Genomic DNA, 14,030 nt, shown 5'->3' on the forward strand with positions numbered 1-14,030 from the left:
TTTCAAATACTTAGGCGAGTACTGGACTGCAGCTAAGCCCCCGAGTGGGAGGGTCGCTCTCCACTCGGTAGGATTTTCAAATACTTAGGAGAGTACTGGACTGCAGCTACACCCCCGAGTGGGAGGGTCGCTCTCCACTCGGTAGGATTTTCAAATACTTAGGCGAGTACTGGACTGCAGCTAAGCCCCCGAGTGGGAGGCTGGCTCACCACTCGGTAGGATTTTCAAACATTTAGGCGAAACGGGTTCGCAGCTAAGCCCCCTAGTGGGAGGCTGACTCACCACTCGGTAGGATTTTCAAACACTTAGGCGAAACGGGTTCGCAGCTGAGCCCCCGAGTGGGAGGCTAGCTCACCACTCGGTAGGAAATTATTTTTACAACCTTAGGCGAAATGGATTCGCAGCTAAGCCACCCACTGGGGGATTTCTCACGCAAACAAAAACAATAACAATCACTGGAAAATTATAACGCTCTTGTCTTTGATAGATAAACTACAGAAGTTTTTCTTATTACATCTCATCCGAGTGAGAATTCAAGTATAAAAGGGGCGAAGCAGCTCCGCATTCCAGGCTCGTGGCTCATCAATCTGGCGATCGACATTATAAAGGTGGTACACTCCATTGTGGAGGACTCTGATGACTATGAAGGGACCTTCCCAAGTAGGAGCGAGTTTGTGTGGTTTCTATTGATCCACTCGGAGGACCAAGTCACCTTCTTGGAAGGCTCGACTCTTCACATTTCTGGCGTGGAATCGACGCAAGTCTTGCTGATAGATGGTCGATCGGATCATGGCCATTTCTCTTTCTTCTTCCAGGAGGTCGACTGCGTCCTACCAGGCTTGTCCTGCTTCATCTTTAGAGTAGAGCTCGACTCGGGGTGCGTTGTGAAGCAGGTCACTCGGCAAAACTGCTTCGACTCCGTAGACCAGAAAAATGGGGTTCTTCCAGTCGATCGGTTCGGGGTTGTCCTCAATCCCCAAAGAACTGATGGAAGCTCGTTGACCCATGCACCTGCTGCGTGCTTGAGATCGCGCATCAGTCGGGGTTTCAGTCCTTTGAGAATTAAGCCGTTTGCTCTTTCCGCTTGTCCATTCGACTGGGGGTGAGCGACTGAAGCGTAGTCGACCCGTGTGCCTTGAGAGGCGCAAAAGGCTCTGAATTTGTCAGAATCGAAGTTTGACCCATTGTCAGTGACGATGTTGTGCGGAACTCCATATATGTATATCAACTCTCTGATGAAACTGATAGCAGTGCACGCATCAATATTCTTGATAGGCTTAGCTTCAATCCATTTGGTAAACTTGTCGACTGCTACTAGCACATGAGTGAAGCCGCTCCTGCCCGTTCTCAGTGGTCCAACCATGTCCAGTCCCCAAACAGCGAAGGGCCAGATGAGTGGAATGGTTTTCAGGGCTACGCGGGTTTGTGCGACATATTGGAGTAAAACTGACATCCTTCACATTTGTCGACTATCTCTTTCGCCATTTCATTCGCCCTTGGCCAGTAGAATCCCGCTCGGTATGCTTTAACCACAATGGTCCGAGAGGACGCATGATGACCACAGGTCCCCGAGTGGATATCATCAAGGATTATCTGACCTTCTTCTGGTGTTATACACTTCTGACTGACTCCAGTCGCGCTTTCTCTATACAACTATCCCTTTATGACTGTAAAGGCCTTGGATCGACGGATGATCTGTCGAGCCTCTTCTTCGTCCTCTGGGAGTTCTTTCCTTACGATGTACGCGATGTACGGTACCGTCCAGTCGGGAGTGATGACCAAAACTTCCATGATCAGGTCGACCAGAGCTGGAACTTCAACTTCAATCGGATCTGTGGCACTTTTTGGCTGCGGGGCTTGTTCAGTGAAGGGATCCTCCTGAACTGATGGTGTGTGGATGTGTTCCAAAAACACATTGTTGGGAATGGCTTCTCTTTTGGAACCTATTTTCGCCAAATCATCAGCTACTTGATTTTTCAGTCGGGGTATGTGATGAAGTTCTAACCCTTTGAATTTCTTCTCCAGCTTTCTCACTGCATTGCAATAACCAGTCATGGCTGGACTTCTGACGTCCCACTCCTTCATCACTTGATTAACCACCAAATCTGAGTCGCCATGGACCATGAGGCGACGGACGCCGAGTGAAATGGCCATGTGCAACCCATATAAAAGTGCTTCATATTCTACTTCGTTATTGGAGGAATCAAAGTGGATTTGAAGAACATATCTGAGCTTATCTCCTCGGAGGGAGACCAATACTACCCCGGCACCAGAACCATTCAGCATTTTGGAACCGTCGAAGAACATGGTCCAATGCTCCGAGTGAACCTGAGTCGGTAGTTGTTGTTCAATCCACTCGGCGACGAAATCTGCTATTGCTTGGGACTTGATAGCTTTCTTTGCCTCAAATTTGATATCTAGAGGAAGGAGTTCAATCGCCCATTTTGCCACTCGACCAGTTGCATCTCTGTTGTGCAGGATCTCTGACAATGGAGCATCGCTGACGACTGTAATGGAATGATCAGAGAAGTAGTGAGCAACCATCTTTGTGGTCATATAAATCCCATATACAAGCTTCTGATAATGAGGATATCTTTGCTTCGACGGGGTCAAAACTTCATAAACATAATATGCTGGGCGCTGAACTTTGAAGGCTTTTCCTTCTTCTTCCCGCTCGACCGTAAGTACCGTACTGACGACTTGTCCCGTGGCTGCGATGTAAAGCAGCAAAGGCTCTTTGCTGATTGGAGCAGCAAGCACCGGCTGGGTGGAGAGCAGAGCTTTGAGCTCTGCAAACGCTGCATCAGCTTCAGGAGTCCACTCGAACTTGTCTGACTTCTTCATCAATCAATAAAGAGGCAATGCCTTTTCACCGAGACGAGAGATGAATCGACTTAAGGCGGCCAAGCAACCAGTAAGCTTCTCGACGTCGTGCACTCGCATAGTACGTTTCATCCGGAGTATAGTACCGACTTTTTCTGGATTGGCGTCGATTCCCTGTTCGGAAACAAGAAAACCGAGTAACTTTCCGCCAGGAACTCCGAATGTGCACTTTGATGGATTAAGCTTGATATCATACCTCCTGAGGTTGGCAAAGGTTTCAGCAAGGTCAGTCAGCAGGTCGGAACCCTTCCGTGACTTGACCACAATGTCATCCATGTATGCTTCCACATTCCGACTGATTTGAGTGAGCAAACACTTCTGAATCATCCTCATGAATGTGGCTCCAGCATTCTTGAGGACGAATGGCATGGTAACATAACAGAAGCAACCGAATGGAGTGATGAAAGCTGTTTTGATCTCGTCAAGTCCATATAGACGGATCTGATGGTACCCGGAATAGGCGTCTAAAAAAGACAGTCGCTCACATCCCGCAGTCGAGTCGACTATCTGGTCGATGTGGGGGAGAGGAAAATGATCTTTTGGGCTGGCCCGATTGATATGTTTAAAGTCAATGCACATGCGAAGTGACTTGTCCTTCTTGGGGACCATGACAATGTTGCCGAGCCACTCAGAGTGGTAAATCTCTCGGATGAACTCCACTGCTAAGAGCCGAGCCACCTCCTCACCAATAGCCTTTCTCTTCTGGACGGCGGACCGTCGGAGATGTTCTTTGACTGGTTTTACTTTTGAGTCAACTCGTAGGCGGTGCTCAGCCAGCCCCCTGGGAACACCCGGCATATCAGAAGGCTTCCATGCGAAGATGTCCCAGTTCTCACAGAGGAACTAGATGAGCGCTTCTTCCTATTTGGAGTCAAGTGTTGTTGAGATATGAGTCGGAGCAGCACTGGGATCGGTCGGGTGAATGTGAACCGGCTTCGTTTCACCAGACGACTGAAAAGCTGATTCTGTGGTGGGCTTCTTGGCTCGCAACAAATCACTCGGGTCTGCAGTCTTCTGGTACTCCTGCAGCTCCACCAGTGCCATCTGAGCATCAGCGATCTTTGAGCCTTTCTGAGAACACTCTTCTGCTTTCTTCCGACTGCCGTAACAGTGATCACACCTTTGGGAGCAGGCATCTTCAATTTGAGATACACATAACATGGTCTAGCCATGAAGCGTGCATAAGCTGGCCTGCCCAAAATAGCGTGATAAGCACTCTCGAAATCCACAACTTCAAACGTCAACTTTTCTTTGCGGTAATTCTTGGAATCACCGAAAACCACATCAAGAGAAATTTGGCCGAGTGACTCAGCCTTCTTCCCAGGAATGACTCCATGGAAACTCATGTTGCTGGTACTGAGTCTGGACATCGGAATGCCCATCCCTTTCAACGTCTCAAAATACAGTATGTTCAAACCACTGCCACCATCCATCAAGACTTTGGTCAGTCGAGTGCCTTCAACAACTGGGTCAACCACCAAAGCTTGCCTCCCAGGGGTGGCAATGTGCATTGGGTGATCGGACTGGTTGAATGTGATGGCAGTCTGAGACCACTTCAGATAACTGGGTGTCGCTGGAGCAACCATATTCACCTCATGGTTGATAACTTTTAGTCGACTGTTGCTTTCAACATCAGCAAAAATCATCAAGGTGGAATTGACCTGGGGGTACCCATCATCACTGTCTTCCTTGTCCTCAACTTTGTCCGACTCCTTTTTCTTATCTTTGGGCTGTTTGCCCTGGAACTGCTGGATCAAGAGCCGACACTGTCGAGTGGTATGTTTCGGGTAAATGAGCTTACTCTCTTCATATTTCTTGGTGTGGATGTGACATGGCAAATCCAACACATCATTTCCATCTTGGTCTTTAACTTTCTTGGGGTTCCAAGGCCCTTTGGGTTTCCCTTAAACTTTCCTTGAGTTACAGCCAAGGCTTCCCCAGGAGCAGCTGGCTCGGCTTTCCGCTTCTATTTCCGATTGGAATTTCCTCCTCCTGTTTCTTGGGCGACTGACTTGTGCTTGCCACTCCGGAGTCGATCATCATCTTCACCATTAGAGTACTTGGTGGCAATCTCCATCATCCGGTTCAGAGACATGTCTCCGGTTCGACCGAATTTCAGATTCAGTTCTCTGTACTCGACGCATTCTTTGAAGGCACAGACTGCTGGGTGATCATGCACATTCTCTACCGTGTGATGCAACGTGATCCATCTCTGGATGTAATCCCTCAAAGTTTCATTCGGCTTCTGCACGCAAGACCGCAGTTCCGTCAGCCCTGCCGGTCACTTGCATGTTCCTTCAAATGTGGTGACAAACACTCGGGCGAGATCTTCCCAAGTGTAAATACTGCTGGGTGCTAACTGATTCAGCCATGCTCTGGCCGAGCCCTCCAACATGAGAGGCAGGTGCTTCATGGCCACTTCATCGTTGCCACCGCCAATCTGGACAGCCACTCGGTAGTCTTCAAGCCAAGTATCGGGCTTGGACTCACCAGTGAACTTACTGACTCCAGTCGCCAACCTGAAGTTGGGAGGAATCACAACGGCCCTGATGGCTCTACTAAAGCACTCTGGCCCCGAAACATGTACTCTGCTGCTGGTAGGTGCATCTCTATCGTGACCTTCTTGGTGAGCTCTGTTCCTGTCGACCAAACCTTGAACGAGAATGGATCTCGCATCAAAGCCTGGTTCCATGGGGTCGACTGGAATCCTTCACCCAACACTATGACGGCGCCTGTCATCCTGCTGTCGAGGCACATACGATCCACTCCTCGGGGGAGGGGTGGGCACTCGACGTCGATCGCCACGATCGAATCGGTGATCATACTGCTCACGGTTCCCGTACTGATCACGCTGGTCCCCACGTCACTCACGCCTCGGGGGCGATCTTGGGCTATGAGCCGACTGGACTGTGTCTGCAGCAATGGATCTGCTATGAATCCTGTTCCACGACTGAGAAACAACGGAATTCTCGTCTCCTGCTGCCCGGAGTAACGCTCTGATCTGCAGCAAGCCTCTGCCAGCCTCTGACTGGGAAGGCTGAATCGACTCTGCTATACGGGCTGAAGCTGCTAAATTCTGAATCGGAGTTCGATATACCAGCAGGGGCGGAAAGAGCTGACGTCGACTGGACTATGGAACCCGTTGTCGCGCATGCTTGTCGAGTGCTCGCTGGAGGTTCTCCAGTCAAGTGCGCTCAGCCAAGTTTGCCAGGCGCGCGTCCTCCAAGACACGAGCCTCGGGGGTTTCTGCAACGATAGGAGTGTGTAGTGCATCCATGTTCCGGCGACGAAGTTCTTCTCTCTGCAGCGACGTGAGAGGCTCAGGGAGATATTCCTCATGGGGATGTGATGGGTCGCCTCTACCTGCGCCTCCGTCGTTGCGGTGAAAATCGGGAGGACCGCGCGGTCCATCGACCATCAGAACCTCCGCCGTTGGATCACTGCTGTCGCACTCAGATGCGGTCTCTGCGGAGCCAGTCGACAGGTCGAACAGGCCATAGAGGGATTCGATGGGCTCGATCGCCGCGACTTGGGGGGTGGCCGACTGGCGTGCCACCGTGTGTCTCACCCACCGCTGAAGTCTCGACCGACCGGAGCGCTTGCGCCGGCGGGAAACAGGGAGGGAGACAACACAGGGGCCGACCGATAATGGGTCGACGGTTGCCGCAAGAGGACGCCGCGGACGCACGCGCGAAAGTGCGTTGCCCCGCGGACAGGGAGTGCGTTGACGTCGAGCGGAGCCTCCTGAAGCCAAGCGGAGTCGTCGGCGATGAACGTGAGCGTGCCGAGACGGATCTCGCGGCCCTCCACCAAAACTCCTCCAGAAACCATGATGATTTGGATCGGAAAAGATCGCAACTCCTCCAACAAATCGCTAAGACATCCGCCCCATGGTGGGCGCCAACTGTCATGGTTCTAAGTCTGACAGTAATGTAGGGGGGAGGTATGGAGAGGCAAGATCTTAGCTATGGAGTAGTTGTAAGAACACGAGGTTTACGAGTTCAGGCCCTTCTCGGAGGAAGTAATAGCCTTACGTCTCGGAGCCCGGAGGCGGTCGACTGGATTATGTGTGTATGAATTACAGGGGTGCGAACCCTTTACACTGAGGAGGGGGTGGCTTATATAGAGTTCGCCAGACCCCTCCGGCCCTCAGTTATGCAGGGTTTTAAGTACATTAAGGTCGGGCGTTACTAGTAACGCCCCTAATAAAGTGCTATGATGACCATAAAGCTACTTAATGACCGACCGTTAGTGTGTGGAGTGACTTTAGGTCTCCTGGTCGTCGAGTGGTTGGATCTTGGTCGAGTGATTGCTTCTTGGTTGAGTGTCTTCGAGTCTGTCTAGTGGAGCACCTCCAAGTCGATTGAAAGGTGACTTCTTCTAGAGATGTCCTTGGGTAGGGCAGTTAGGACAGGTCCATGACCCTACCCTAGGTACATAGCTTCATCAGGTAGCTCCCCTAGTTTGCGCGTGTTATAAATTTTGTGATCCCATGCTAGTCGAGGTTTTAGCCTCCCCACTTAGAGTTTCGCTTAACGGGTGTCATGGGTGATGTCGAATTTCGGGTTCCGGCAGACCCTTGAGGTTCGAACACTGGGGTGCGCGCGGAGATTTTGCCTCCTACCAACCTGCACCCCCCGCCTTGCTAGGATCTGAACTATGGAAAGAACAACACAAGAGACACAGGGTTTATACTGGTTCGGGCCACCGTTGTGGTGTAATACCCTACTCCAGTTTGTGGTGTGGTGGATTGCCTCTTGGGCTGATGATGGTGAACAATACAAGGAAGAACAGCCTCGCGAGGGTCTGTTCTTGGCTAGGGTGATGAACTGCTAGGAGGAGCTCAGTCACCTTTCTCTTTCTCTCTCTCTCTGCCTTGTCTCACTCCCTGTCCGTCCCCCTTGCTCTGTGGGTGGCTGGTCCTATTTATAGAGGCCCTGGTCCTCTTCCCAAATATCAAGCGGGAAGGGAGCCAACAATGGTGGGCTAATTTGAAGGGGGACAGCTAGTATCAACTATCCTGACAAAAGTAGTCTTCGCCTGCGCAAAGCTCTGGTGATGACGCCGTCTTGAGCTCCACGGTGACCTCCGTCTCATAGTCCTCCTGGTCTTGGTCTCGTTGCACCGAAATGGCAACCTTTGCCTGATGCCTCGGTACTCCGCAGCTGCGCTTGCCCCCTTTGCACCAAAGAGGAAGGGAGGACGCTGCGCGGGCTGGCACCCGCCTGGCGCCCTCTGTCGTCATGGCTTGCGTCACGGGGACCTCATGAGGTACCCCGCCTTGATCTCTCCGCCTCCTCGTGAGCCAGCCTGACGAGGCCATGCCTGAGGAAGCTCCACGTCGTCCGCCCCGCGAGGCTTGGCCCCTCGCGAGGGTCTTGGGTTTGTGTTGGTGGAGATGGGCCGCGCTAGGCCCCCCTTTGAGCCACGCCGCAGGCCACAGGCAGGCAAGTCTGGGGACCCCCATTCCCAGAACGCCGACAGTAGCCCCCGGGCCCAAGGCGCGCCTGGACTTGGCCGTGCAGGGAGGCGGAAGGGCAAGAGCGAAGCACCGCGGGCCCTAACCGCCTGCGGCCTTGGGACCCGCGTGGCGGTTGACTGGACATGGGTGCCTCCACTTCCCCGTGGCACCTCGGGAACTGCACGAATTGGACACATTCCTGCATGCAAAGTGGGTCATGATTACCTGCAATCGTGGAGGTAGGCGGTTGGCCTTCGCCGGCCATAAGTACGGAACAACGCGCGCCCTTCCAGTCCATCCCTCCTTGCTCCTCCTTCTTCCCGATCCTTGCTCCGTCTTGCTGCGATGGCTCCGGTCCACCGGTTCTCGGCGTCAGAGAAGGGAAAAGCTCCCCGAGAGGAGCCAGACCCACTCCCGCCGAAGAAACGGCTCATCCCCCATGGCCCGGACGAAGGGGCCCTTCAGGTGGTGCCGAGGCCTTGGTGCGAGCGGGCGCCGCCGGGGTTCCCGCTGCCATTGTACACCCACGTCGAGGGCCCCGAAGGAGCTGATGCTGACCGCCATGGGCGGCGCCGCCGTCGGCGCCGACGAGTCACGAAGGTGTGGGTCATCCCCCCGGGGTCCACACCGAGGGCTCCTCCCAAGAGTTCGTGCTTCACGTCGCCATTCCTCTTCAGTCTTGGATCCGCCTTCCTCCCTTCTTCGCCTCCATCATCCCGCAGGGGGAGCCCCTGGAGCTCTGCCTGCAGCACGCCGGTTGCAGCACCCTTGCGACCGAGGCAGAGGTCACGGTCGTTGCCCCGGGTGAGGTCTACATGACTCGGGGCTGGAGAGAGATTGCCCGGGTCTGCCGAGTAAGGGGCGTCTTCGCGGTCCATTTGGATTACGACGGTGCTTCGGTGATGCTCTTCAAGGTCTTCGATGCGAGCAGGAGCCGGCTGGAGTGCTGCCCCGGGGAAGGTGGCCACGACCCTGCCGTGACGAGGACTGGGCCCGCCAACAACTCCCTCGGCGGTTCCTCAGGCGGTGGAGGCGCCGGAGGCTCCAGCGACTCCGGCGAGCTCTTCGCGACTCCGGAGACAAGCGACGACAGCTACGAGCCCCCGAGCCGGCGCCGCTCCTGGAGCAGGGCGGGCTCGTCAGGCCGCCGCCGACTCTGATCTGGATGGGGTTAGCGTCGGTGCTTGACGGCCCACTGTTGATGATGGCATCTTTTGCAGGGTCGTGCGTAGTTTGTGTCCCTTTAGGATCTGTTCCCTGCGAGGAATCAAGAGCGCGCCCGTGGGAGCTTGTAAGGTGCCTGTGATCCTGTTTTGTCAATATAACCCTTGTCGTAAAGTTGCGCGAGTTGCTCATTCCGTCTCAGCTCAGTCCTCCCTTTCGAACCTCACGAGGGCTTGGTGCTCTGCGCCGACAGGTCCCAGTCCCAAGGCGGCTTCAGCCGTCGCTGGTATGCCAGGTCGCGATGCCGTGGTCAAGGCCAGGAGGTGAGTGACCCGGAGTCCGGTAAGAGCCCTTGAGTCGCGATGCTCAGGAGGTCCCCTTTGGCGCCCAAGCAACCATTGTTTGGTGAGAAAGGAGAGCGGCGTCGCTAACACGGGGTAGCATTAGGTGCGGGGATGGTGCCACGGCAGCTGGTGCTTCCGGGTGATGACTTATCTCAAGGGTCAGGGGCCGCTCTCTAGTGTGTCGTCGGGTCCGTGCATCGGCAGGCGCGAGGTTGCTCGGCGAGGTCCTCGTGTGTCTCTCCCCTCTTGCCTTTGCTCCCCTTTCTGCTCTATGTCCTCGGGTCCCGGCCCTCGAGCGAGTCTCAGCCGTCGCTGGTAAGCCAGGTCGCGATGCCATGGTCAAGGCCAGAGGGTGAGGGATGGAGAGCCAGTAGGAGCCCTGAGTCGTGATGCTCAGGCACTCCCCCTTTAACGTGCAAGCAGTTCGCGCGGACGAGAGCGAAGGAGACACCGCAAGGGCCTTGCCTGACGCAGCTCCTTCAGGAGGTCCTGCGGGTCCACCATAGGAAAAAATAAGGGGTTGCCATGACAATTGAAAGTCAGCCGTTGGTTGCTTCTGAGGGGTAGTGAGGCACTAAAGGCTTGATGAGGTGATGCTATGCGGGGCTGCCGCGGCCAGAGCTCAGCCATCCAGGTTTGTCGGCGTTGCAGGGACGGACCCATGCGCAAGCATCGTGCCGTTGGGGACCAGCTCCGTTAGTTGGCGTCAGCTGAGCAGGCAACTGGGTAAAACACATTAGCCGCGAAGGAGTGGATTCGTTCAAATAGATGTTGGGAATGCGGACATCATTGGGTCAGGCCCGAGCGACTTGGGGGGTCATGCAGCCCGAGGGGCGCCCCCAACAAGGTAAGCTAACAACATGGAATAAAAAAGGGATACACGCTGCAGGGACAGACCCACGCGGCCTGGGGATAATGCAGCCCTGGGGGGGCGCTTCCAGCTGGAAATAAAACTCGAAAGACGTCACCTGATGATGTTGAGGACGAAGGAGCGTTGATGTAGCAAGCTCGATGGGCTACGGGAGCCGATCCTCACGAGCCCCCAGGCCCAGGGGCCTCGGGAGGCTTCGGAGGCGTTGGCAGCTCCTCACAGGCCATCTCCATCCCTGCCAGGGCTGCGGAACGCCTGGCCTCTCGTGCCCCCGTGATGCCCCTCATGAGGCGCTGATGCGTGTCATCCGCGTTCGGCAAGCCGTAAGGCATGCGAACATAGCTGTGGGGTGGGCCTCCACAGCGCCCCACTCGTGAGGGCCAGAGGCGCTCTAGAGAGGCAACTCGGTTGAGCCCTGGTATGTCGATGCAGACGCGCAGCCCACCATCCTCGCCTGGATGGGAGCCACTACGGGTGGGCGGCGGCCACCTTTCATGACTCTTGACTCCTGTAGCTCCTGAATGGCCTTGCTGATGAACTCCTAAGGGTCTGGGTCTCCTTGCCTTGCTCCTTCTTGAGGAAAACGTGCTTCGAAACACGCCTCCATGTGGTGCCCAAGCACCTCCCTCGTGACCCTGGCTAGGTCGGTGGCCCCCTAGGGGAGAGCCCCAGAGCCCTGCCTGAGGAGGGCGCCGGGCACGCTTTCCTATGCGATGGAGGGAGGTTCCCCCTGGGCAGTCGCGGGCCCAGAGGGGCCTGCCTCCTGAGGGGTCGGGCCGGACGATGTCTTCTTCTTCTTAGGGGCGGTCTCGGGAGGCCTCCTGGTTCCACGATCCGGGTCTTCCAGCGACGCTGCCTGAAACGATCGTTCCAAGGAACACACCGCGTCCTTCTCTTCACATGGCACCGTAATGACTCTGCCGCTCCCTGGCATCTTGAGGACGTTGTAGCCGTGGTGAGTTATGGCCATGAACTTGGCCAGCGCTGGGTACCCAAGGATGGCGTTGTACGGCAGGCGAATGTGAGCGACGTCGAAGTCGATGAGCTCGGTGCGGTAGTTGTCGCGTGCCCCGAAGGTGATAGGGAGGCGGACCTGCCCAATCGGGACCGTGGAGCCGTCGGTGATACCGAAGAAAGGCTTGGTTGGCTGAAGCTGGCTGTAGGGCACTTGGAGGTTGTTGAATGTTTCCACGGACAGGACGTTGAGCCCTGCCCCGCCATCGATGAGGGTCTTGGTGACCACCACGTTGCTGATGATTGGGGAACAAAGCATCGGGAGACCCTGCAGAAGTACACTTGAGCTGATCTGCTGAGCTCAACGTGATGGCGCACGCCGACCACCTGAGAGGGCGCGTGGCTTCGAGCCTGGGGAGGACTGCGTTCACTTCACGGGCGGACTGCTTGAAGATGCATTGAGAGGCTGGGGCTTGTGCCCCGCCCAGGATGCAGGCGATCGCGCGCGGCTCCTGGAAGCCCCCCAGCCCCCTCGTCCTGGTGGCGGTCTTCGTTTCTCCTTGGCTGGGGTGGCAGCGGTGGGAGGCCTACGTTGCCTTGCGGGCGATCCTCGTGAGGCTGATCCCTCCAGTCTCCTTCGTGAGGCTGATCTCTCCAGCCTCCCTCGCGAGGCGGGTCTTGCCAGCGATCCTCGTGAGGTTGATCGCGCCACCCTTGGCGCGGGCCACGGTCTTCCCAGCGTCCTGCGTTCCTTCCTCCTCCTCGGCCGTAGCCCCGGTCACTGCGGTCAGGGCGACGGCCGATCCTTCCTTCTCGCACGGCTCGGAGCTCTTGACATTCGTTGGTGTTGTGGGTGTGGAGGTCGTGGTACACACAGTACCGGCTGCCCTTGGAAGGTTCGGGCTGATCTCTGCCCCGCTTGGTGTCTGGTTCTGCCGTGAGCACGGCAGCCCCCTTGCGCTTCACATCCTTGGCCTTGGGCTTCTTCTCTTCTGGGTCTGCGGCAGGCAGCTCGAGGAGGGAGAGACGCCCTTCCTCGGCCCTGGCGCACTTGGTTGCCAAGTTGAACAGCTCCAGGGAAGTGCACAGGTCTTCATGTATCGCCAGCTCCTCCTTCATCTTGACGTCGCGCACGCCGTCGGAGAAGGCCGAGATGATGGCCTGCTCAGTCAGCTTGGGAATCTTGAGGCGCACGTTGTTGAAGTGCTGGATGTACTTCTGCAGGGTCCCCCCGGGCTGTTGCTTGATGCGGCGCATGTCGCTCACGGTGGGTGGCCGGTCGCGAGTGCCTTGGAAGTTGGCGATGAAGCGGGTGCGCATCTCGTCCCAGGAGGAGATTGTGCCTGGAGCCAGGTTCAGAAGCCAGGTGCGGGCCTCGTCCTTGAGTGCCATGGGGAACCAATTCGCCATGACCTTCTCGTCTCCATTGGCAGCTTCAATGCCCAGCTCGTAGAGCTGGAGGAACTCCGTAGGGTCAGCCGTGCCGTCGTAGCGAGGAGGCAAGTCTGGCTTGAACTTGCTGGGCCACACGACGTTGCGTAGCTCGGCGGTGAAGGCGCGGCAGCCTAGTGTGGCCATGGGAGGCCTTGGATGACGGGGAACTTGGTCTTGCATGTCCCCACGCGCTGCAGCTGGGAGCAGCGCGGGGTCTTGACGCGCGGGAGCAGGAGCATGGTCGCGACATGCTGGAGCAGGGAGCGCCCGGGCAGCTTCTTGCGAGCGAGGGACTTCTTGACAGCTCTGCTCTTGTTGCGCTGGCGCCTGACGCCTTCCTGAGGAGGAGGCGGCCTGGGCGCCGCCGGAGCTTCACTGCCCGCGCGGGGCGGGGTGCGGTGCAGCGGAACGGACGGTGCAGGAGAGCCCCCTGCGGCGCGGACGAGCTAGGCGACGCTGTCGAGCCATTCTTCGTAGACATCGTCGACGGGACGGTAGCGCAGGAGCTCGTTCGCCGTGATGAGTGCAGCCCGAGCCTCCATGGGTGCGCGGAGCGCGCGGGACGAAGAAACAGCTGGGGTGAGCGAGGGAGTCGCGGTGCGGCCGTCTTGCCGCACGGACGGGTGCTGGGATGATGCTTGATGCTCGTCCCCCGCCGGGCCGGTGGCGGTGTTGACGGCAGGTGACGGGGAACGGTGAGGTCACCCGCCGACGGGGGCCGTCTGGGCGATGCGGGAAGCGAGCGCGGCCCAGCACTCGGCGCGGGCCCGACGAACGTCAGACATGGGCGTGATGGTGGGAGGAGAACGGGGTGGTGGAAGACGAATCCCGGCGCACCTCTACCTGGCACGCCAAATGTCGGATTTCGGGTTCCGGCAGACCCTTGAGGTTCGAACACTGGGTTGCGCGCAGAGATTTC

The sequence above is a fragment of the Triticum dicoccoides genome, chromosome 3A, assembly GCF_002162155.2.
Source record: "Triticum dicoccoides isolate Atlit2015 ecotype Zavitan chromosome 3A, WEW_v2.0, whole genome shotgun sequence".
Classification (NCBI taxonomy): Eukaryota; Viridiplantae; Streptophyta; class Magnoliopsida; order Poales; family Poaceae; genus Triticum; species Triticum dicoccoides.